The sequence below is a fragment of the Equus caballus genome, chromosome 6, assembly GCF_041296265.1.
Source record: "Equus caballus isolate H_3958 breed thoroughbred chromosome 6, TB-T2T, whole genome shotgun sequence".
Lineage (NCBI taxonomy): Eukaryota > Metazoa > Chordata > Mammalia > Perissodactyla > Equidae > Equus > Equus caballus.
In genome coordinates, this window is record NC_091689.1 from 3,750,784 (window position 1) to 3,776,059 (window position 25,276).

The window sequence follows — 25,276 nt, forward strand, 5'->3', positions numbered from 1 at the left end:
ACAAATATTGATGCATATATTCAACCAACTGCTATTTCCTAGTGCTGGCCCTGTGGCTGAGTGGTTAAGTTCCCGAGCTTCACTTTGGTGGCCCAGGATTTCCCTAGTTCGGATCCTGGGTGCGGACATGGCATCACTCACAGGCCATGCTGAGGCGGTGTCCCACATAGCAGAACTAAAAGGACCTGCAACTAGAATATATAACTATGTGCTGGGGGGCTTTGGGGAAAAGAAGGAGAAAAAGATAGGCAACAGATGTTAGCTCAGGTGCCAATCTTTAAAAAAAAAACCCTGCTATTTCCTGCTGTTTCAAGACCATCTTCTCTATTTACGTTTCATAGGAGGAAAAGAGTACTGTCCCTCAAGAAATCCATTTCTTCATTAGGGCAGGCTCCATAGCCAATCATTTTGTATACTCTGAAGATAAAGAACAAGATTAAATATGAAGCAATTTTTGTACAATAGAATAAACTATCAAAAATTTCATTAGGAGCCCATGACAGAACTGAAATTAGAACTTGAGTATCTACACACATGGAGTATTCCATAGCTTCAGGATCAGATCCCGAATTTTTTACTAATCCATAATACGTGGCTGCTACTTCTGTGTTACTAAGGAATTTATTAATATATAATTGCTTAAACTGGAAGAAGAATATAACTACATATTTTTTTAATTATAGGTAAATTTTTTTTGAGTATTTAGTATCTCCCAGCCATTGGGACGCATCATCTCAGTTAATCCTTGTACAACCATTATCATCATCTCCGTGTTACAGATGAGGAAAACAAGGTTTAAAGAAGTTAGGGAGCAGACCTTCCAGAACCAGGAGAAGTCTCTCCACAGCAAAAAAATTTAACTGGTGAAAATGATAAAAAGCATTCATTTAAATCTCTGGACATTGTCCTAAGGGCATCAGCAAATGGGGAAGCATTTATTCAAGACAATGTACTGCTCTCAGTAAGAACAATGAGAGTCGGTAGCATTTTGAATCCTGACTTACTCCATTATCCAGCTCGGTGTTGTAGAAGCTCTCCCCAGTGAATGCATCCTACATGGGGGCTCCCTATTGTCTCTGGTTTCCTGTCTGGGTGTACAATATCTTCCTGTGAGTAGTGGGCTGTCAGAAGTTCCTATTCCCCCACAGATCCATGTTGTGAAAGGAGGCATGGCCAAGAGGACGCCCCTCTCCACCCACCCCCATTTGTAAGGCAGAATTAAGAATATTTTACATTTTTTAAAGGTTGAAAAATAGTCAAAAGAATAAAAATATTTCATGACTTGCAAATTATGTGAAATTCAAATTTCAATCTCCATTAATTAAGTTTCATTGGAACACACACACATACATCTATATACACACACAAAAGGTAAGCTTTCTAAGGTTATTTAAATAGTAAGTGGCAGAGTTGAATTCAAACTCAGCTAGACTGAATGTAGGTCTCTCTCATATAACCGTGATGAAAGTCCTTTAGCCAGAGTCATAGAAATGAGACTCAATTCAGTTAGATTCTAAGATTCACAACCGTCGCCAACCACCATCATTGAGGTATACGTTGGGAAAGGGGACTACAAATTGCACCAAGTGTTGACTAGGAGAAATTTTGTGGGGAGGAGGAGGCAGGAGAATTTAAATGGCTGTGTTTCCACGAGGAAATTCTTGAACTGCGGAGTGGGCTAGTAAAGGCTCTTTAACGTTAACATACTCTGAGCCTAGGAGTACACAGGACAGGAGTAGCCTTTACCAGGGAAAGTTGCTATGCAACCGAATCAAGCCTTCCTTTTCAATGATGCTCCTCCATATAAGGAATTTTTTCACATATTGTACATGAACAATTATGTACCAAATATCATGTTCCTTGTTTTACTTAATTAGTTGTTTACTTTCATATGAGGATACACTTTTCAAAAATATGAACAAACTTTTACGAAGTCTTAGGGGGAGAGTCATGTTTTGAAACCAGTCTGTCAGTCAACAGACCCTGTATTTCTTTAGTGCACCGCATGGCTTCTGGCAGCATCAACAAATGGGCAATTTAATATTCTGATGTTTTCCCTACTGCAAAGAAGAACATGACTTTTTAGTTGCTGAATGATCTTTATCTGTACACATGTGGCTCTTCATATATGACCAAATACAGTGTATTCTGAGCTATTTTGGCATCTGTAATACATTCTTTAGTCTATGTCTGTGAGCAACTATTTGATTTTGAAAGCCATCTAACCAGAATCTGGGCACCGTCTAAGGCAGAGACATGTCTATAGGATCCAAGCAGGTGGAGGAAATGTATGCGTAGCTCAGGTGTGGGACAAAAGGAAGTAACATTGCAGCAGAAAGAGCTAGTGTCTGCACAATATCCATTCTTCCTTCCATCCTTAACAACAGAACCTCCAATATCAATGTGGGCACATGACCCTTGGGATAATGTGTTCATTTCTAAGCCTCCCTTGCAGCTAGGGATGACTCTGTGTTAGAGTTCTGGATACTGGGATGCTGGAGCTTGCCAGGCTGGGGAGAGCCAACTGTGCTCGCCTCTCCTCATCTCTCTTCAGTGACGTCCAGTTGGTAGCTTGAAATCAGCCATGGCAGGAGTATTTCCACAAACGTTTATCAAACGTTTACCAGCACACTACTGGTGTGGGACAATGAGCTGTAAACTGTGCTGCTCTTCTTTAAAAATAAACCCCTCGCATCTTCTTTCTTGCATCTTCCTCCATCCTGTTGCTTGGAATGGGGGAGGTGAAGGGATGCTTCTAAAGCAGCTTTCTTATACCATGGAGGTGGGAGGAGAGTGGGTCCTTGATGACTTAATCGAGGAACCGTATTATTTATTGGCTGCCGGTTGATCCTGATGCAGCTGGTCTGGGGACTGTACTTTGAGAACCACTATTACTTTGGACCTTTTATTATTTGCAGCTGAATCAAATCATACCTGATATTGTTAGGAGATTCTGGTGAACTAGAGAAAACATGCCTCATTCGAAGGCATTCATATTCAAGTTTTTAAAACATGAAGCTGACCAAGAATACCCCTCAACTGGCCTCATTAAGCTGTGGAACAGAGTGGAAAGAACTGCAACCTTGGCCCGTATAGAACACTCTGCTGTCAGCGATTGAAACCTCCCATGCCCAGATGCACAGAGAAGAAATAAAGGAGAAGAAAATATATGTGGGGGCCGGCCTGGTGGCGTAGTGGTTAAGTTCACGTGCTCTGCTTTGGTGGCCCGGGGTTCACTGGTTTGGATCCTTGGCGCAGACCCAGCACCATTCATTAAGCCAGGCATCCTACATATAAAATACAGGAAGATGGGCACAGATGTTAGCTCAGGGCCAGTCTTCCTCAGCAAAAAGAGGAGGATTGGCAACCGGTGTTAGCTCAAGGCTAATCTTCCCCCCCCCCAAAAAAATATATATGTATATATGTAAATAAATTTAAAAGTAATAAAGATAAGTATCAGGAAAATAAGTTTAAACAGTAACCACTGTGGGGACGGGAGCAGACCCAGTCAGTGGACCACCATGACTTGCCTGGATCTTTTTACATCCCACTCACACTGGATCCAGGTGCGTTTTCACTCTTAAGTTGCCAGCACTGTGTCTCTTTGTTGGAGGCTTGGCCTCAGGCTACTAGAACTCACTTCCTTAGAAGGACTTGGGAGTTTATATCTCCCCAGGGGCAGTTCTTAACCAATGATTGACAGGTGCAGGAGACTATTCCAGCCACCTTGCCTCAGTCAGGATAAATCTGAGGCGTGACCTATACTGTCTTCAGACGTTCTTTCTGGGGCAGTGTTACCCTCCATGAGACTTTGCTTGACAACGCACCCCTGCTTGTCAACCTACTAGTCCCATTTCCCTATGTTTTTCCTGGGAAAACTTCTTATTAATCATATTCACAAGAATCTTCATTTCAGAGTCTGTTTCTTAAATTGGGGAACCCAATTGAAGACAGAGGTAATAACAATTTCAATCTTTTCCTCAGAAAGCAGTGGAAGAATAAAGGGAACATCACTGAGGCTGTTCTATCTTCTAGAGCTTGAACCGTCTCCACTGACATGCCTCAGATATCCAGACGTGCTTGAGAAGAAAATCAACTCATTGTGGATATCTAGGTTCATTTAGGAAGTTGGCAATATATGTCTGCACTTCAGTAGAGAGGTCAGACCCAGAGATAGATTAAATTAAAACAAGCTGGGTTGTCAACTCATAATGTATGAGTTATGCTGATTTACTTTCTATGAGCTACTTGTCCATCCTAGCCTAATTTTAAAATTCAGTACAGCTGTGAGTTTCATTAAATGTTTATGATCCTATTATAGGATATATTTTTAGCCTTAATAAAAGGAAGTTGATAAAGCTTCATTATCTGTCATTTCAGAGGAAGAATAAAAAATCTAACATCTACCAAGTGAGTCTATAATATGTCATCGTAAATCTTCTATTTCCCAAGCCTTTGTCTCTCTCTGACATCAAAGAAAAATGACTATTACTAGAATTAATATCTCTTAAATATATCATGATTCTTCAACATTATTAGCCAAAAGGCTGTTATGAAAACTTCACTAAAATAGAATTTGATTTTCTTTCTGTGAACTGCAAGAGTGACCGTGATCTTTTAGTACCTGTAGTTGAGATGTCTCCCATATTAACTCTGCAGGTTTTCTTAGAGGAATAAAATTATTTCATATGTGAGAAAGGAAATTACAAAATATAGTGGCAAGTTATTCTGTTTTTTTAAAATCTTTTGAAAACCATGATCATCTAAATCACGTAGCTAGGGGAGGTGAATATCACTTCCGAGCTCTGAATCTTGCTTTAAAGTGGCCCGAGTGCGGTAGCAAAATAATACAACTTAATTGACCTAAGGAGAGCTCTTAAGAAACATCCTCAAGGTATTTGAAATACTCCTATTTCTCCTACCAGATGCAAAAGATAATTTTATTGTAAATTTCTTTGTACTATTGTGAGGTAACAACATAATTTCTCTAGAAACGTGTGTCTGTGTATAAGCTCCTGGATCAGTTGCTATGGAACTAGTTTCTAATGCTGACATTACTAAGGATCATTTTGGATTGGAAGGAAATGCGTCTGTAAGACGTTGAAAACTGCTTCCATAATTTGGGGCTCAGGAAGGAAAAAATGTGGAGAGTGGCAAAAAAATGAAAGAAAGTATTTGAAAGTGGTGGTTACACGTGAAGATTCTATATATTTTAATGGAAGTAGTGTCAGGAAAGCAAGTTTATAGGATTATTTCCTACATCAGCATCAAGGAAAAGATATTTTAACTTCTGGAATTATGACACTTTTATTTACAAAGTTATATGAGGGATTGGATGCATAGCCCCAGTGCGTGGCCCACATTAAGTTTTGGAAATTTGCTCCTTTCTTTTCAGGTATATATCAGTGGAGGCAAAACTGGAAGATAATTAAAGAATGTTTACCTACCCTATGTCCCGTAGGGATTTAGGGATTTTTATACTTTCTCTACTCTTTCCCCCCTGTTCACACTAAGATGAGAATCATTGGCCGTGGTAAAGTTTACACCCAAATATAATGCCATGCAAACTGTCTACCACCCCTTCCCCTGACTTCATTTAATTTTTACTCTATTTTCACTCTTGTTCTGATTTTCATAGTTAAGTTTTTCTTTTTATTTTGGAAGTTGCCACAATTTATTTTAATCTGAAATTGAGACAGGAATGCATAAGTAAAGCTAAAATTAATGATAAAGGAAGACCATACAACAATTAGCATCATCTCAGTCTTAGGGATGAGGAGGTTGGCGGAACAGAGAAGTAAGTGACTTCCCTCCATTCACTAGCAGTGATTTTAGCTGCCAATTAGGGCCTAGAACTCAAGCACTTTTGATTCTGGATCCAATATTCCTTTCAGTGGAACCCAAGGCTTCTCTGACGATGTCTGTGAAGCCAGATGGGTTTTAATGATCATAATAGTGTCAATTTTTTTTATTTAAAAAAGTGAACTATTAGCTTTCTGAAACATATCTCTTTCCAAGTTTGAAACCAGAGGTCTTACAAGTAGGTGGTGTACTTTTAATTGGCTACTGGTCTCTTCCTCCCTGAGGATAAGCCCCTCGTGGAGCAGGGGAATAAACGTGAATCGCACCATGCGAGGTGGCTTGCAAGGAAGAGACACTTCTTAGAGTTGTGGACAACCATTAAAAAAAACAGGGGTAAAAGCTGAAAAGAAACAGTTTCCTTTATGTCAAGATCATTACTTTCCCGTTACATCATTGTCAAACCATCCCACAAGCCCTTGCTTACAAATATTTATTCTCATAAATGAAGTGTATAATATGCAGTGGAATTTAGTTTCCACATTACCTTTGAGTTTTATTTTTAATATGAAGATCAGATGCATGAGAGGATATGAGCTCAGTTATAATTAAAACTATATCATATTTGCAGCTTCAGAGTTTTTCCACAATTTTTAATTTTCCCAGACTTCCTGGATACCCAGCTGGACCTGTTCATGCAGATTTTTATCATCAAATTGTAGATTTTGGAAAATGTTTCTTCATAATGCTCTGTTTCTAAGTCAACGCTTACATTTGAAACCGGAATATTTTTTATAAAGTGTGTCAGTAAATAACACATGGAAAAATAATGAATTAACCACAGGTGACTGTGTTTCCTTATGAAATACAATGTTACTAGAATGAGAGAAGAAATCTGTTGGATTTCTGAAGGAGGAAAAGAAATACGATAGAGAAAAGGGTGGCCATCTGCTCTTCCAGTGAGTAGATATTTCCCTCTTGTTGAGATTACTTCTAGAACCTCTCTTCTATTTTTATTATGCTCCTTTTGACTCTATTTAGTATTTTTAGAAAGCTTTCTTTATCAGATGCTGTTAAATTTTTGTGTATACTGCTTTCACATATATTTTCCAGAATATGTCTTGCTTAGTTAAAGTAGAAGTTTTTGGGTCCCAATATCTAGTCTTATCCATTCTGAATCTACCACTATGGGTATAATTGGAACAACTATACCCTTAGAAACTCAAAATACGAATGATAAAAAGGTATAATTTAAATTTACTACCTATTATTTGGGAGAAAAGACATTGAAGACTTAAAGTTAATACAAATAAATTTAGAACTAAATATCATTTTAACTGTTGATCATTTGCTGAAAACGTTGCTTTGGGGAAAACAAGTTAAGAAACTAGCTAACTATAAGCAGTTCAACTAACATTTTCAAGTATCATTGTTTCAAAGGTAATATGAGGTGTTGAATTAGATGAATTCCAGAATCTCTTTCAACATTCACCTTAAAAATGACCCTTCTTTCAGCGTTCTCACTTAAAAATTATCTAAGATAAGTTAGGAATATAGGGATATGCCCTTCTCTGTATTGGTCAAAACTGATGTGCTTTTGAGGGAAGTACATTAGACAATCTGGTCAGGTTGTCTGTTTTTTTTCTTGCACATTATCCGGGGGCCAGAGTAGTCGCAAAACATGATTAATAAACAAAATGAAACTGAGGTTGTGACATAAGGAGGCTAGGAAGGAAGGAATTCTCTATAAAAAGATACGATCATCCTTGGTTCAAAAGAAATGGAACTCATTAAGAAAGGTAGAGTAAAGCCAGACCCATGGCCTAGTGGTTAGGTTCGGTGCACTCTGCTTGGGCGTCCTGGGTTCTGTTCCCAGGCACAGACCTACACCACTCATCAGTGGCCATGCTGTGGCAGCAATCCATACACAAAATAGAGGAAGACTGGCACAGATGTTAGCTCAGGGCGAATCTTCCTCAGCAAAAAGAAGAAAAGAAAGGTAAGGTAGAGCTGTGTGCTAAAAAGATTTATTTCTTCATGAAAATCTATAGAATGGTGGAGGATATTTGTGTGAAGCTAAAAAAGAGATTAGAAACAAAATTAAACAGCAAATCATAGTGGTTACCAGGCTGAACTTGGAAGCTGGATTGCCTGGGCTCCTATCCTGAATATATCACTTGTGGTTGGGGTACCTGGACAATTTAATGTCTTTGTGCTTCAAATTCCTGTAGAATGTGGATGATGATAACGCCTACTTCACAGAGCTGCTATGAGGATTAAATGAGATTAAACATAAATATCCCAGCAGAAAGGAGATGCTCAGTAAAATGAACTGTTGTGATCACTGCAGAAGTGTCTTAGAAAGGACCTGACCAAGAGAAGGAAACAATTCACCTAGTGCAGATGACAAAGCTAGGCTTCAATGGCACATTCAACTGAAAATCTCATTTCTTAAAACTAGAGCATTCTGTAAATTCTTGTTTCACCTCCCTGATAGTTTCACCCAGTAAAAGGTAAAGAAAGTTGATAGTGAAATTGTACAAGTGACCTCTGCATTTGCATATTGGCTGCATGAAAAAAAACCCCAACAGAACACAGTATTGAAAAGAACCAGTGTAACTTCCCAGGAAATTACTGACAGGATCAGATTTTAAATTGGCAAAACAGAAGGAAAAAGGCCACATACTGAAATATTATGATGATACTGACTGTCAGGATAATGTCAGAGGTGCTCAAGTCTAAAATGAACTGTGATGTATGAAAAATGTTAAGGTTAACAAAAATTTTAAAATATGTAAAGTGATTTCCAGGGAAGTAGAATTAATATATGTGATGTATATTCTTTGGCAGAAGGCTATTAATGAGCAAAGTTTGAAGCCTGCTGATGAGGGAGGTGATCAAGCCTGGTCGGTATTTGGTAGAAAAGGAATCAAGATCTTGAACCTCTTCCACATGAGATTCGAAGTTGTTGAAATTTGTTGGGAAGAGCTGAAGTAGCTTTGTACGGCTTGTAGCATAGAAGGGCAATTGTTCCCTAAATAAATTCAGCACAAGTGTAGGAAGAAATGGGGGGGCTGAACTGACCCCTATACCAGGACAGGTGGGTGAACCAGAAAGATGATTCTGAAACCATGAGGCAGCGGAATCCATGAGGAAGGGTGAACACATGCTGTCCCTATGAACTGGGGGCAGGCTGTGTAAGGTGATCTAACCAGCCTGCACACTGCAACCCAGGCTGAGAGTAACAGTGAGCAAAGAGTTTTGACAGCTGAGGTTTCAAAAAACTGTAATGAGCAGAAATAGCCTTTATCCCTGGCTGCCGTGGTAGGGTTTCAGCAGGTAGGGAGAAGATGCTCCAGCGCTAGCCAGATGGAAGCGTGACTTCTCCTAGCCAGATTTCACACAAAACACCAGGCCTTTGGGTTAGGTGACCCTACCAGTATCACGGCTGCATGTTTAGAGCAGTTGACTATGATCTCTCAAACCTCAAAGGTGAAGGTGTCAGCTCTAGCTTGAGTGTGGAGAGAATAAAATCAAGCCTGACCCTTGGAATATGAATAAACACGGGGAGATTCCATCAGGGGAGGAGAGCAGAGAGGCTCAACTTCCTATTACTCCAGGTAGAAGCAGCCTGGAGCGGTCCTTCTCAAACTGTGTGGAAGGACCAATCAAACTGCCCGCCCCCATCTCTGTCATGGACAGAGAATAAAAATGAATTACTTGAAAAGAGAAATTTTAAAAAATACATAATATAAAATCCTATTTTTTTCACATTAGATGCAAGAAATATAAAATTAGAATTCGTTAAGTATAATCAGAACAAATATATCATAGGGAAAATTATTACAAATTTTATAAGCTTGTTCATTGAAAGCACGTGTATGTGTGTACAGGTGACTAATATACTTAGACTCTGAACAATGTTTTGGCCGGTTTTCTCCCCTTGGGACATATGGTACATACTGAAAATGACAAGATAAATACAGTGCTGTGGAGTAAACAGATGAGACTACTTAGGCCACCGTAGGCTCCTCCTGGCTGTGCCAGGACTGAGACGCACCTCTGAGCCTGGGGGAAAAGATGAGGCTAAGCTCATGTGGTCATACAGAATATATACGGAAAGAAAGCTTCTCTCACTGTCTTTCTGTGTGTGTGCACATGTTATGAGAAAGAGCACTTATTCACAAATAGGCTCACTTTCTGTGATCAACTAATTGCAGATGACATTGGAAACCTTGAAACAAATCTTGTTTTACACAATATAAGTGGCTAGAAACTTGGATTAATTTGCAGATATGGAAAACTCTTTCATGAAGAGTCTGTACTGTAACAGATGCCAGCATACAGCCCAACCAGGAGCCTGATTTTTAATGTTGAAATTCTTTCATTATATTAAAACACACTCTTCTTAACATATTACCCTTCATGTTAAAAAGAGTTAACACTAAATTTTATTTATGCAAGATTTTTATTTTACATTTAATTTAATGAGCAGTATCAAATTTTATGGTCACTGTTTTTCAATTTTTAAGACTCAGAGGACATTGGTAATGTGCTGACTTGACATAAGGAGCACAGAGCAGCAAGTCGTGTGATCGAGTGTGGAACCCTGGGCCACTGTAAGCCCAAAGCAAAGGTCTTGTCAGGTAATAAGAAATCAAGATCTTCCTTTGTTCTCTTCCATGACTCAGTCTAGAGGATGCTTACCCACGTGACAAGAAGAAGTCGAGGGTTTAAAATGCTGGGAATGGGGAGTAATAAAGCGAATTTATAGTTGCCGTCTGTGAAGCAGTGATGGGAATGAAATCATCAAACACACAGCCTAGTGAGAACGCTAGAGTGAAATGCTTAGGAGTGTACACTTATGGCCAGCATCTCTGGATCTGAGTCCCGGCTTCACCACTTATCTGTTATTTATTAAATGGTGGAGTTATCTGTAATGACGGCATCTTTCCTAGTAGCGTTATCCTGAGAATTAAATAATTAACATACTTACAGTCTGGATAGCAGCAAGTGCTCAATAAGTTTTAGGTGTTTTCACACCTCCAAACCAATGTAGGCCTAAATAAAATGTACAGAAAATCTTTCTTATATCACGTTAAGTATTAATATACTCTTTGAGGAAATGTGATTGGCCAGAGGATATTGTGTGACTGGCTGCCTGCTGTTATTGATAACAGAGAAGATAATCGGTCCCAGCAGCGTGGGGTCCTCACCAAGGTCTTAAACTGTGTCAACCTTTCTGGAACAGCAGTGGCTGAGATATATCGAGCTCTGGCTATGTGCCATGCGAAGAACTAAACGTTAATATGTATTATTGTCTCTTTCAATCCTCACAACAACCCTGTGAGATAGGAACAATTAATTTCTTTTTTAAACAAGAGGAAATGATAGTAGAGATTTAAGTGACTTGCTCAAGGTCAAAAAGGTAATAAATTGCAGAACTGTCTAATGCCCCAGTTTCTACTTTTATACTACACTCTTGCTTCCATGAATCCCCTAACATTTTCTTCTCTAACATGTGTATTAGGAGTGAAACCATGAGTTTCCATCGGTCTCAACGAGTTATCGTTCCGTTCTTTGATCCATCACCAGAAAGAGTCTGAAATTAACCCATATTCAAACAGAAAAAGCCAGGAACGTGCCCAAAGAACTTGAGTTTTCCTTTTGTAGATCATGGAGGCTCAGTGCTTTCACCTGTAGACTGGGGGCAATACTTATGTCGTAGGGTTATTGTGATCTTTAAATAGAGTGATTCATGTTAACTGCCTAAAATCACGCCTGGGATATAATAAGTAGCCATTATCATTGTTGTCCTTGAGAGTAACCTGTTTTCTTAGAGTGAGGGAAAGTGGGGAGCAGAGCTCGGGAAGGGAGAAAAGAAAGATTTGGAGGAATGCATGGGTGCTTTAAAGAGAAGACTTCAAACACACGTGTTCCTATGCCACACCGATTTTTATTCGGTCCTCGGGTTACAGAGACCTTCTTTCCTGCTGCTCTCCTTGCTGAAAGCGGTGTCCCCTTTCAAGCGTGTGGGTAAGCATCATACTGTGTGTGAAAACCAAAGAGGCAAGAGTCTAAAAATATGTAACCTGGATTCTATTCCTGGCCTAGCTACAGACTCCTGGTAACTTACTAATATGTGGACGCCTCAATTTCTTATACATACAAATATGTAGATTTAGCTCCTTCTCGCTCACTTACAGGAATGTCAGAGGGACCCTTAAGCATTCACAACGAGCCCTAGCTCCCTCAAAGGCAGCAATGTGCGTCCACAAGGCTTGTACTATCAGGTCACATGTGCTCCAGTGAAAAAGTGCTTTGGTGACAGAAAAGGGATTCTTTCCATATGCTTGACATCAGGAAACCACGTTCATTTAACTGGAATTTACTTTGAGGAATTTTTGGGTTTTTGTCGAAAAGTTTCTCATATTTAATTTAGAAAATTAAAAATGGTTGCACGCTGACAAAAGAAACTTGGCAAATACCCACTTTACCATGATGACGGTATGCTGTGCAGACATAATTTGAATTAAGACTATCTAAGGGCACAAATTCAGTTGATCGTTGCATTCAACTTATTAATTGCAGGTAAATAATCTTAATTCTCAATTTTGGAATTGGAAAAATGGAGTTTGTACTTTTAAAATTATTTCTCCACCAGATACTTTTGCTATCTTTTTATCATCCTAGATGTCTCTACAAATATTTTAGAATGGGCATCGTAATATTCTGTGGAAATTTAAATATAAACATATACTTAATACGCATATGCATAGGAGGACTTTACCCTCAGAAATTCAGGTTCAGTTTGGCCTGCCCTGGGATCCATAAATTTGGAAGGACCCACAGGTGATTCTAAAGTGTGTTCTGGCTTTCACAAACCTTTTTCATCTGAGGGTAAGGTTAGAATTTCCCCAGCTTCCGCAGCCACATCTGTAGAGAACATGCTACTGATTTCCCAGAAATTTCGTTTTCCAATCTTATGTGTGCTTGGCTAGAGTGGAAAATAAGAAGGTGTGAGAGAATGACTAGAACATCTTGATTTATGAGGGCCCAGCACCACGTTCCCCTCTGTGCAAACTAGAGCTGCGTTTGCATTCTCTTGTCTTACATTTATTCCTCATGAAATTTTCCCAAATAAGCGCGTCATTGATACGCTGAAGCACTTGCATTTAGGGTTCTGTTGGAGTTTGACAGCATTCCTTGAAAGCTCAGACATTTCAGACTTGCTTTGATTATACTACTCCTTAAAATTAGTATAAGATTCACTTCGGAGGGCTGTTGTCACATAAAATATAGTCATGAAGGAGCCAAGCACTTTGTAATCTGAAAAGTGACATACAAATGTTGAATCTAATTAAAAATGACCTTCTTGAATTTAATGATCCATATGATGGCGAACCTGGAAAAACATTTTATTATGTGTATTTACTTAAACTCCACCTTTTGCAAAAAGTTAAGGCAGTTTTCTTAGAGAATGCAGTTCAGCTTCATTAGAAGAAGTTGCTCAAAGTACCTGCAAAAAAAATAAAGCTTTAAAAATAATTACCAAAGTACTATATGGTGATTGTAACAAATGCAAAGGATGCAGAAATTGAGAAAGTAAAAGGAATGGTTCCTACTCCACTGCATCCCACGTTCCAGAGGCAAGAACTGTTAATACACTGGGGTGTATTATTCCAGGATTTTATTTACACATACACTCTCTCTCCCACCAGATGTTTATTTTTCTTTTAACAAAAATTATTCCTTTTTATAAATGAAAAGTGTTCTCAACAAATGTTGCAAGCCCTTCTAAGTCAGATGCCTACAGCTCAAGTAAGGCTGTGCCTGTGCTCATTTTTCGACTCTGAAGGCATCAAGAGTGAAAGCTGTTTGTACCCGATTTTTCTAAGTATCAGGGAAACGGACACCTGTTTTCATGTCTTTGCGTCTCTCTGTCTCCTCAGGGGATAAAGCTTTTACTCAGGGGATTTCTGGTTGGGGGAAAAGGGTCTGCACCGCAGTCTCACTCTAAGTGATTATTATCACACCGGTAAGTTTCCACTGTGGCTGCTGGGTGCAGGCTGTGAACACATTTGAAGTCAGCAGGGGACCGTTAGAAACCTCCCCTTTGCTGAGAGGAGCTGTAGAAACCTCTGCTTCACTGAAGCATTCTTGCAACCTGCGGTCAGTCGCTTCTTTTTCATGCAGTGCTGTTTTAAACTGTCTTCTATCCCACAGAGCAAAAACATACCCAACAAAAAACAGTACAAACAATCCCCCTGAGGGTTTTTGAATTTTCCTCTGCTAATCTCATTGTTAATGGTATGAGGTCTTGCCAGGAGCTATTTGCGGTTTAGGCACACTAAATAACGTAACATTCACACACTTAAAAACAATTAATATCAAGCATCAAATCAAAGGCTAGTTAATGCAAAACCTAGACTAATTGGCTTTTCTACCTGTCTTATGGAAAAAGCATTTCATCTTCTTTACAGGTTGCCAATTGCTATATGAGGAGGCATATTTAGTAATCTGTAGAAGATACAGGATGCTATACTTAATAATGACATAATTGCATAAATTGCATATAAGTTTCATGTTAAACTATACGCAAAAGATTATCCCGTTTAAAATAAAAACGCTCTTCAGTAGTTAGTAGAAAGGGATTCAAATCTACTTTCCCTTGTCTATGTTTGTCCTAAGCTGGAAGTGAATTTAGCTGCACTTAAATTCCTATTTCGTATGAATTGAAATGATGTTGTCCTCAGTTGAAAGCACTGATTTTTCTATCAAATGGAATTTAGGTCGAATTATCATTTATAGTAGCAATCTTACGAGGAGTTCAAAATTCATATAAACAAAAAGGTTTCCACAACCATTACTCCTAAACGACCTACGACTAATTAATCTTCTATTAAAAAATACTTTAAAGTTCATATTGTTTGCAAAACATGATATGAGAAGTCTGTGTCCTTACAGGTAACATTCCCCTCTTCAAGTAATTCAAAAACTAGCGGTGGAGACAACTTAAATCCAAGCACGAAATAACTACTGCAACAATGCTGGGCCATGGGGCCGAGGTGCTTCCAGCAGGCTGCTGCCTTCCTTTCTTTGTTTGTATATTTCTTGTCCTCTTAACAAATAATCTTATTATAAATCATATAACTTGAAAAAACTATTGAAAAACTATACCTAATCTTAGAAAAATAGTAATAGTGACAATTTTATCACTTTCACTGGCTCAAGGATACCAGCACCACTAGTTAGGCAAGCATTAGTTGGAAAACAAAATTGTACATAAACATATATCTTTTTCAATTTATTGGCCATTGATGCTGCCATTGGATTAATTTTATCCTTGGCATTTGTACTTAAAAGCACTGACACAATCAACGACGGTTGGGCACAGGGGTTCAGAATAAGATTATCACTCTAATCTAATCTAATACTTGAGTCAAGTATTTATCATTCCGAGCTTTGTTGGGCTCCCTTTAAACAGATACAGTTATTTCTATCTCATTGCTTTGCTTTAAAACTAACGAAGGCTCTGGGCATGGGAGGAAAGCTCGCTGCTCCTTTCCTTTCTCAAGGAAAAACAGCCTCGGTCTCCCCCCTTGCCTCTATTCCCCAGGAGGGGGGACCGTGCTCTGACTGGTCCGGACTTTTCTTCTTTAAATTCATTCTTGATATTCCTGGTTCTTAGGCTGGAAGTGCTCTTTCTGATTCTCCTCTTCTCACCGCTGCTGGTCCTCTTGTGCCCCTGGCCCTGAGGATTACTGTGAGCTCAGCCTTCCAAAGAGTTGTAAAAAGGGAAGACCTGATGTAAGAAGAGGAGACAACTCTGACAATCTGGATAATATGGTATTTAGGCCTTTCTGGCCTGCAGCCCCATCTCTGTCGTAGAGGGTCCGTGGAGGCCGGGAGCAGTGACTGGAGAGAGGGGCTCCTACAAGTTGGCTGCTCCTTTCATTTCTCCGTCTATTTCATTCACACTGTACTTAGCAGTGATTCCTTCAAGGGGTGTTTAGTTAACTGATGGAGCTTCGTAACTTTCTGTGCTGTTGAGAAATTATATTGTTTGTTGTGTTTCCATGGATATTTCATTGGGAAATATTTCACTGGAAAGGCAGGGGAGACTGAATCACATATGGATAACTAACTGCCAGAATGAAGCCAAAGTCTCTTGAATGGAATTAAAAATATTTTCTTACACAAGTAATACATGGTTAGAAAATTAGAAGACACAGAGATGATTAAAAGTCACAAATACATTCTCACCATTCATATGGCTTTTGTTAAAAATTTTTTGTGTATTCTTCTAGAATATGTAATTTATAGGCCAATAAATAATATATGTATATTAATATCATCTATTACTCTTACATATAATATATTAGTTATTATATACCATAGAATATCTATGAAATATAGAAATTGCTTTGTAACTTTTTTCAAAATTTAGTATAATATATACATCTATGTCAATAAATGTATTTTTACAACAGTATTTTCAGTTGTATGACACTCCAATTTCCTATTGTTTTTGTTTTTTCCGATCTTAACATATATTTTTTTCAATTTATTTGTTGTTGATGCTGCCATTTGATTTAGCAATTATAACTAAAGTTTTAAAGCATAGAGATATTCTTTTAATATTTGAATTCTGGTCAATAAATGTACGTCATTTTCAGAATCACTACGGAATATTTTGTCCGGTTTCTTTTTTTCAGGGAATAAATATTTGCTCGTCCAATTTAAGCAGGCGCAGGGCTCAGCCGTTTCACCCTCATGCATCCGCAGGTTTCAGTCTCTGCATTTGCTGTTGAGCCGCTCTGATCTCTAGATTCTTGAAGTCTGGGAGTCTAAAGTCGTATTTGTTTGTGTTCAACTTGAAGACCCATCAAAATGGATAGAAATTACATGAATCCTTAAATATACAACAGAATGAATTAAGAACTTAAATGTTTATTAAAATCAAATTTTTCTTTTGCACAGCTAATTGCTAAAGTAATTATACGTAATTAGGAAGGTTTTTTTTTTTTGCCATTTCAAGCGATTATGAATATAAATATATATTTCTGTCTCAAATCACTTAAGTTTTCAGTTTCTCACTTAGTCTTTAAGATGGAAGTAAGTAGATTTAACACAAGTGATGTGAGAACCAGTGCGTCTTGCAGCATTTTGAGATACCCAAACAGAGGGCTTTATAGCCATGAAATGTCCGTTTTTGATTTATTCTCCTTCTGTTCAGTTCACCTCTCTCGTGGCTCACTGAACCACAAGAGAATGAATTTCCTGAAATGGTGACTTTGGCTTTCAAGAAATCACTTTGTGTCAAATCATTCATTATTCTGAGACAAGCTCTGGTTTTCTTCTGCCATTCCTCAGTCCTACTGAGTGACCGAACTCCAAGTTTCTATTACTAGGGGCAATTCTGAGTAGATAACCACACAATTGGTAGAGTAAGTGGGCCTTTTCTTTTTGGAATAAGCAGAATGCTTTTAGAAACTGTATTTCTCTTGGAGGGAGGAATGTTAACTTGAAGAAAAAGAGGCAACTGTCATTTTTTGTGGGTCATCAATTAGATTTCTTTTTCCATAGGAAAGGCAGCACCATTCTCCATTCTGTTTTTCAAATACAAGAGTTAGAAAGGCCAGAGAAAATCCTTTGGACACATTTGATAATGGTCCTCCCAGCTCTGTGTTTATGCATCTGTGTGTGAAAATAAATCAATAAACACACAAATGCCTTTTGTTTCTTTAATTAATCTAAATTTGCTAATGAGGAGACCTTTAAATGCATTGCAATTCTTTTCACTTGCTGTCATACTTTAATATTCTCTTTTTTGACAGGGGAAATAGTGCCTCACTTAAACACGTGATACGAGAGGCTCTGATACAATTAAAATGAGCCAAACAGCTGTAGAGATATTTCTGCGCCTCCTTGATGAAGAAGTAATCTAGTTTGATGGATGTCTTTGTTTCTGTCTTAATCACAGCATGCGAGATGAGCAATGCACGTGTTTTACTTCAGTTAGTCACTCAGAATGCACGCGCAAATACAGGGCTTGACTTCAATTAATTACTGTAATTTCAGAGAACTTAGGAGGGACCGCCGATAGTACTCATCAGAGTCTTAGATGAATCTAATGAACGTTACGGTGTAACAGCCTCCTCCAGGTCTAGATTTTCTGCCATTGTAGTGAAAAATATAAAAATATAAACATGTAGAACATATTACAATACATCAGATAACCGGACTACCTAATATCCTGTCCTTAGCTATCGTCATTACCTGAGTGTTCAAAGAATGGTGACAAACAACTAGATTAACCGTGCTGTGGTTACAGGAAGAAAGGAAAGGTGTATGTTCTTACTCACACGTTGATCCACCATTTATGACCCTAAACATAAATTTTATTAGCGACTATTCTTTTGTGCTGGTCCTGAAAAAGTTTACAGATTTAAGACAAGATTATTTTCTTGTTTTCAGTGTATGTGCTAAAATGCCATGTTCTAAACATATCCTGATTACTGGGTACCGTACAAATAAACAGAGTTCTTTTATAGTGAGAAACTAGAAGTAATCCTTTGACAGACTCTGGGTTATGAGAAAAGCTTTAAAATTGAGAAATAATAATAGAATGTAGACTATAAAGAAAAGGGCTAAGAAGGGCAGAAGTAAAATTAAAGCTAGTTTAAGCCTCGAGTTCATTTATCAGAGACCCAGACTGGCGGCTGGTTAAGTACATCCTAGAGAGAAGTCATGGATGCTGGAGTTCACAAGAAAGGTACCTCGTAGAAATGTGACACCCAAAGTAACATCATCATGTGAAAATCGGAATTTATTAGAAAGAACAGTCGCTGGCGAAAGAGGAAAAGTGATGGGAAAGGCAATAGGAAATGTCTATAAAATTAGGCAAAGAAATCTGTTGAAAATTCCAAAAATAAGATGACTGAGGAGAAATAATTTGTGGCTGGGACACTGTTAATTCACTATAACAACTAAGGTTGAGAGTTGTGCAAATATATGTAGTAAAAATGTGTGCATAAACAGCTTGATACTTTTCCACAGGCAGCATTGTAGCTGTCTCCATGAAAGAAGGAAGAACCTATTTTTATCTGTTTTATTTTAAAGCTTATTCCTATTTTTAGGAGAAGCACCAAATCTGCTGAACTAAGAGGAACCCACTAAGGGTGCTACACAGAAGTTAGTATCAACTTACCCTCTCTAAGAGCTAGGCATTTTTCATCATCAGTAAAGGCGTAATGTGAAATATATACATACATATATATATATATATTTAATACCCAGCAGCAAACCTCAATGGAGTGAGCTTCATTTCTGCACTTTGATAGAGGATGTATCCTAACTCCATTTGCATCAGGCCTTAAGGGCAAAATTATTCATAGAGTAACAATCACAGGAATTTTAAGTTTGGAAAAACATTCTTAAGGAATTGCCTTTCTAGTTCCACTTTCATTCCTTTGCTAAGTGAGCACTTAACAGCTATTTCTGAAAAAGCAAAGCAGAGCAAAGCTAAACAACAGAGAAGTCCCCACAGCTTTCCAAAACCACTGAAAGGAAAACTCTATTGATGACAAACAGGGAGAACATCAATTTGTTTCAGGGGTTAAGCTTACAACATAACACGAGTTCAAGATCCTCTTCTAAAAAAACTCAAGAGATGAAAATACTTCATGGATGGCTGGTGTGTTCTTGAGAAAGAATAGTTCGGTTGAAATAACAGTTGCTTTCTGACTTCTCTTGGAAAATCTGAATTCCAACATGGTTGTTAGATGAAACTATACCATCCAAACCTCCTCTTATTGACAATGGAATCTGGCTTTGGGGAAGTGACTTCATTACTCATCTGTTAGTTATTCTTTGAACAAAAGCAGTTTTGTTGCTCAGCCTGGGATCCGACCAGATAAACATCTAACACCCTTTGCACTGAGGCTTGGGCTGCTGCCAAAGCCATCTCCAGAGTTCCAGAACGAGCGCCACCACATTAAAGGGTCTGAATGTCAGGTTCATTCACATTCAGTGACCAGGAGCAGCAAAACACACAAATAATCATTCTCGTGAGATAACTTAATTTTAAAGTTTTCCATGGTTACCAAACGGGAAAGTTCAGTTTTTCTAAAGCCAAGCCATCACGAGCCCCACTGACACAAGAACAATTAGAAATAACTCACATTGTAAAACTGGCAATTGTTCCAGAATATTCTGGAATGGGACAAAATGTAATTGGTCATTTTTATCCTGGAACCTATATAATGAACTGTCCAGATAATAACAAGAAAGGCAGTTCGTTTTTAGTGTACATTGGTTGATAAATGAAGGAAACAGTCATAAACACTGAGTCCTTATGAAGGAGTAAAGACTAGGTGGATTTCTCAGTGTGTTTAGAAACGAGGGACGTTTGAAGGCTTTTTTTTTTAAAAAAATATCAAAACAATGTCAGTGGCTGAGGACCTTGGTTTTGATTTAAAAATAAGTATATATAAAAAAATGGAATAAAAAAGCCAAAAGTTATTGTTTATTGGTTGAATTCATTTTTTTTTTCCTAAAGATTAGCACCTGACCTAACATCTGTTGCCAATCCTCTCCTTCTTTTTCTTCTTCATCTCCCCAAAGCCCCCTGGTACATAGCTGTACATTCCGGTTGTGAGTGCCCCTGGTTGTGCTATGTGGGATGCCAGCTCAGCATGGCCTGACGAGCGGTGCCACGTCCGTGCCCAGGCTCTGAACCGGCAAAACCCTGGGCCGCTGAAGTGGAGTGCGTGAACTCAGCCACTTGGTCACAGGGCCGGCCCCTGGATCCATTTTTATATGACTTAATGTTAATACCTAATTTTTAAGAAATACTGAGACTGCAAAATAAGTGAATGTTCGGAGCTAAAATTCTCTCTCCTTTAAGAGAGCATTGTTCAGTACTTGCTGCTGCTGCTTTTTGGACATTTCTACTTTAAAATATGCTTATTTTTGTAAATCGCCTGCTCATATATAGTACATAGAATGTGAAGATATGCTTCAAGACACCATAAAATATTTATAATTAGACGTCTTTTTTATTAGGTGAAAATCAATAGGCATTTAAAAGTGAAATATTTATCAATCTATATCTATGGACACACATATGTACACACATATATACTATATATATATATATATATATATATATATATATGAGCTCTCATTCACCCAAGGGAGATTAGAAATAGTATGTATTTTTTATTTGAATCTGTTGCCACTCTTTTTTGGTCTGAAGTACCTTTTATTGAGTATCTGAGAAATAGTAGATGTTTAATAAATATTTATTGAATTTCCAAAATCAGTTGTTTCATATACTTAATATAATGCCTGCTATTCAAAAGCGATTTCATTTATTTTCAGATATCAAAGATTAATTTTAGAAAGCATGTTGCCTTTATTATGAAATCATTGTGCTGATGTAGCGCAGTCTATCCATTATTGAAGAGAAAATGTTTGAACTGAAAGGTGATCCATACTCCTAGACTCAACTAACATTGGCTATTGACGATGTAACTTTTGGATATCTCCAGAACAGAAAGACAAGAAAGCCTAGTTGAACTGAATAATATAAATGGGTGCAGTTGCTTGTCGACCTTATTTGTTTAACACCTCTCTGCAGCTAGTAAGGATTATTTTCCTGGGATAACTTAGGTCAAAGGTAGAAGTTCAAATGCCTTTGAGGCCAGGTATAGAAGCACTTCCTGAGTTGCTGAGTTGGTTATGAGACTTGGGTCGAGACACTGGCATAATCTGCAGAAAGGTGTTTAAATTCAGTCTTCATTTTTTTTATTTTCTTTGCTTGAGGAAGATTAGCCCTGAGCTAACATCTGTGCCAATCTTCCTTTCTTTTGTGTGTGGGATGCCTCCACAGCACGGCTGATGAGTGCAATAGGTCTGTGCCAGGGATCCAAACCAGCTAACCTGGGCCACTGAAGCTGAGCACGCAGAACTTTAGCCACAGGGCAGGCCCCCAGTCTTCATTTTTTAAAACATTGTGCTCATCAAACAAAACAATTTGCCTCCCTACCATTTTAGGCAAAGGGGCTAAATTAAAACGAATATACACGGTGGTTCTCCAGTGGCCTCCACAGAAAGGCAGCACCAGAATGACTTGATTCATTTGTTCATGCAAGTTCTAGTTCACTCTGGGGAATTTTAACTATGTAGACCCAGGAACCCTTATTTTTATGCACAAAGTGTATATTTCTAAAAGTTTATTGTTAAAAAAGTACAAATGATAAAAAAAATCAGATGCACGTTCCTAAGATAATCAAGTCATCCACAGTGACAGTGTGTGGCTGAAGCGGTGGTGTTTGCTGAAATGAGAGGTGGCAGACGTGGGGCAGTCCAGGCGCTCTCACCCTGGCTGCTCTCTGCATCCCCATCTACTACATTTGCTGCATTTGAGCTTTTCCGTTTGTGAAATACACACACAGTGTGCAGTAAAAATGAAGGAAAGGAAGTAACTTGAGCAAGTAGATTAATACAAATAAATCCTCAATAGTCCATGCTGAAATTTGTTTCTGTTCTTCTTTTCAGTGTATTCCTGCTTATGTAAACGAGAGCTTTCTAGAAGAGATAATGGTTATGAACACTGGCCCTTAACCAAGAAACAGAAGTTGAATGAACTGCGGGAAGATAAACTTCACTTTGCTGTGATTTCAGAACTGATATCAGCAGGCAGTTGTCTAAAAACTATATTTGTTTTCCTAATCTGCTACTTTTCACGACAATTATATTTGGTAAGGAAAACATTCTATTGAAGAGATGCAACAGATTCATCATCCTCATTTTTTTTTACCTGACTGTTTGCCTCGCTACAGTGGTGTCTTCCCTCTGTCACCCTCAGACTGCCCTCCCGTGACTAGCCCCTGATACTTCAGGTGAGTGTTATTTCAACACCTGTGCTGTTATCACAGGCCGGTTCCAGGGCTGGACTCTTCCCACCTGAGTAAGACTGACCACGTGGTGAGGGCTGGCTGGGCAGCAGATGGAGCTTTGGCAGATGGAGCAGGCTCAGAATCAAGAGGACTTGGGAAAGAAGCGTTAGCCCGAAGTCTAGGCAGCCTAGGAGTCAATGACGAAGGTAGTCATGCACATGGGGATTTGGAAGAGAGTCTTAAGTATTAGGAAAGTGTAGGGGGGAATAAGCCTACATTTCAGTCCTAGAGCAAATCCAGGCTTGAATGGGAACCATGGCAGAAGCAGAGGCAGCAAGGAAGAGACAAGAATCTTCTACCCGAAGCTGAGTCTTAAGATGTCTCATCTTAAGAGTTCTTAGGCTCTTAGCTTCTCAAGCCAGGAACCTAGGTTTTAGAAGCTGGGTTGAAGGTCAGAGTGAGATTTGATTCTGAGCTGACTCTTGGGATTCTTAAACTCTTCCTGTCTCACGTCAAAGCTTTGTCCCAGAATCAGATACCAGAAGTCAGAGGATTCAGCTGACCTGTTGAAGATCACAAGCTAATTAGTGCTGGGCCCAAATTAGATCCCAGGTTTTCAATTCTCAGACCAGGGCTTTTTATGCCACCTAGAAAAATATTCCATTGTTTTTAACGTGTTCACTTGTCACTGTTGTTTCATAACTATAAAGAGAATTAATAATTAGGATCAGATTACTGGAAAGCTAAAATGAAGCAATTTATAGACACATCTAGTAAAAATACATACGAATTAATCTTGGATTTTCCAAAAGCCTCAAAATTGGTTTTTCTGATCATTTTTTATATATTTCTATGAGTTGATTATAGGTGGATTCATGATAGATTGTTAACAATTGTAAGATTTCAGATTGGAAAATTTCATTTTAAGCAAATTACTGAATAATATATAATTCCATATATCTATCTTACTCATAAGTTTTTCTTTTCTTTCATTCTCCAAACTTGGCATTAAAGAAATTTCTTGAGGTTTTATTTTATGATGGTTTGAACTTTCCTGTCCTTTTTTTGCCCTAATTACAAAGTTTTGAATTAAAAGTTTATACAAGATTGATTCCTGTATTACTTAAAAATGCAACCAGTAATTCAAAGCTATTAATACTCTATCCAGTCATAATTGCACTTATAATTTTATGTTCTGTTTTTGCCTTATAACCTTTAAAGTTAGCATAGACTCCTCTTTTCATATTTGAAACCATCATTCCACCTCAATCTTGTAGAATTGATATAAAAGGAACAAATATTTTTTATATTAACTAAAACATAAAAGCAAGTAGTATTTCAAGGTTGTACAAAATTTATCAGACGATGGTACTTGGGGATGCAGTATTATAGAACGCTTACTTTAGATGTCCTGGGGGTTTGTTTGTTTTTAAGCAGAAGCAATTTTTTAACAGAGGAATCACTGAGCTTTCTGACCTTCGTGGGCCCAGGACATTGATAGACAGTTTCATTTTCCTACACAGAATCACACTGGAGAATTAAAGTGGGCATTGACTGACCTGGGGACTAAGCTGTGCTGAGGGGAAGCTGCAGGTGTGCGGGATGGCAGGAGAACAGGCCAAGGCTGGAGAGGTTATTGAGAGAATTTCTGCCACTGAGAGTCTAGATTGAGGCAATCCACAGTAATGGGAGATTTTTTTAAGTTTATTCTTTTACCAACCAGAGAAGAAAAAAAGAAAGCAAGAAATGAATGGCATGTCCAGAGATTGGGAAAAATATTTGAAAGAGCTAGTAAGAGAAGGCGAAAATATTAAGTGAGAATATGTATAATGAATTGAAGTCCATGGTCTTGCTCCTGGAAGCACAATTCAAGACGGAGCAGCGTCAGCACCAACTGAGAACTCTCTCGAAATGCAGAGTCTTGAACCAGGATCTGCATTTTCACAATATTTCCAGGTAGATAGAAAGCCCATTAATGTTTGAGATTAAATTTGGGGAGCCTGTTTTTTGACATTGAAATGAGTAAAGCATTTAAATGAATGAGTAAAATATGCTTGAATATTAAAAAATGAATGAAATGAATAATACATTCAAACATTGTCAAAATTACTTAGGAAATTTTTCTTTAAAGTTTGAATTTCACATTTTGAAACTATGGGAAAATCTTAGAGATCTTACCCAAATTAGATTTTTTACTTGTTGTTCTCTCTCATTTTTCTTCTTATGAAATATTTAATTATCAAGATATTTATGAAGTATGCTTGATCCAAAGCATCCCACAAAGTGTTTTATTATAATATTAAAATATTTTACTGTTAATGGAGTGAAATGAACTACAAGCTTGCTTTTTAAATTACAACTGTATTTCTTCCCAGTTTTTGCTATTGTCAAATGGTGCATTTTTCTTTTATAACCTTATTTTTGATAAATGTGTGAATATAAAACATTGAGATGATTTATAACTGCCACATGCTTCCATCATGCTTACTATATTATAGCCCCACACACTTTATTTTGTTTGGTTTGGTTTTATTTGAAATTGCTCATTACCCAGCTTAACCCAATTGCCC

General features: G+C 38.0%; 1 protein-coding gene across 3 annotated transcripts in view; it reads left to right on the top strand.

Moving 5' to 3' along the window:
* The window catches only part of SPAG16 (sperm associated antigen 16), a 1,027,170-nt gene that overhangs the window by 54,482 nt on the left and 947,412 nt on the right, over positions 1–25,276 (top strand). For 2 of the 3 annotated variants that reach the window (XM_070269235.1, XM_070269234.1), the window contains exon 3: positions 22,366–22,568. The gene's annotated coding sequence lies outside the window, so the exon portion shown is untranslated. Of the gene's footprint in view, positions 1–22,365; positions 22,569–22,649; positions 22,710–25,276 lie in introns of those variants that run through there. The other variant, XM_070269236.1, reaches the window with a different exon arrangement.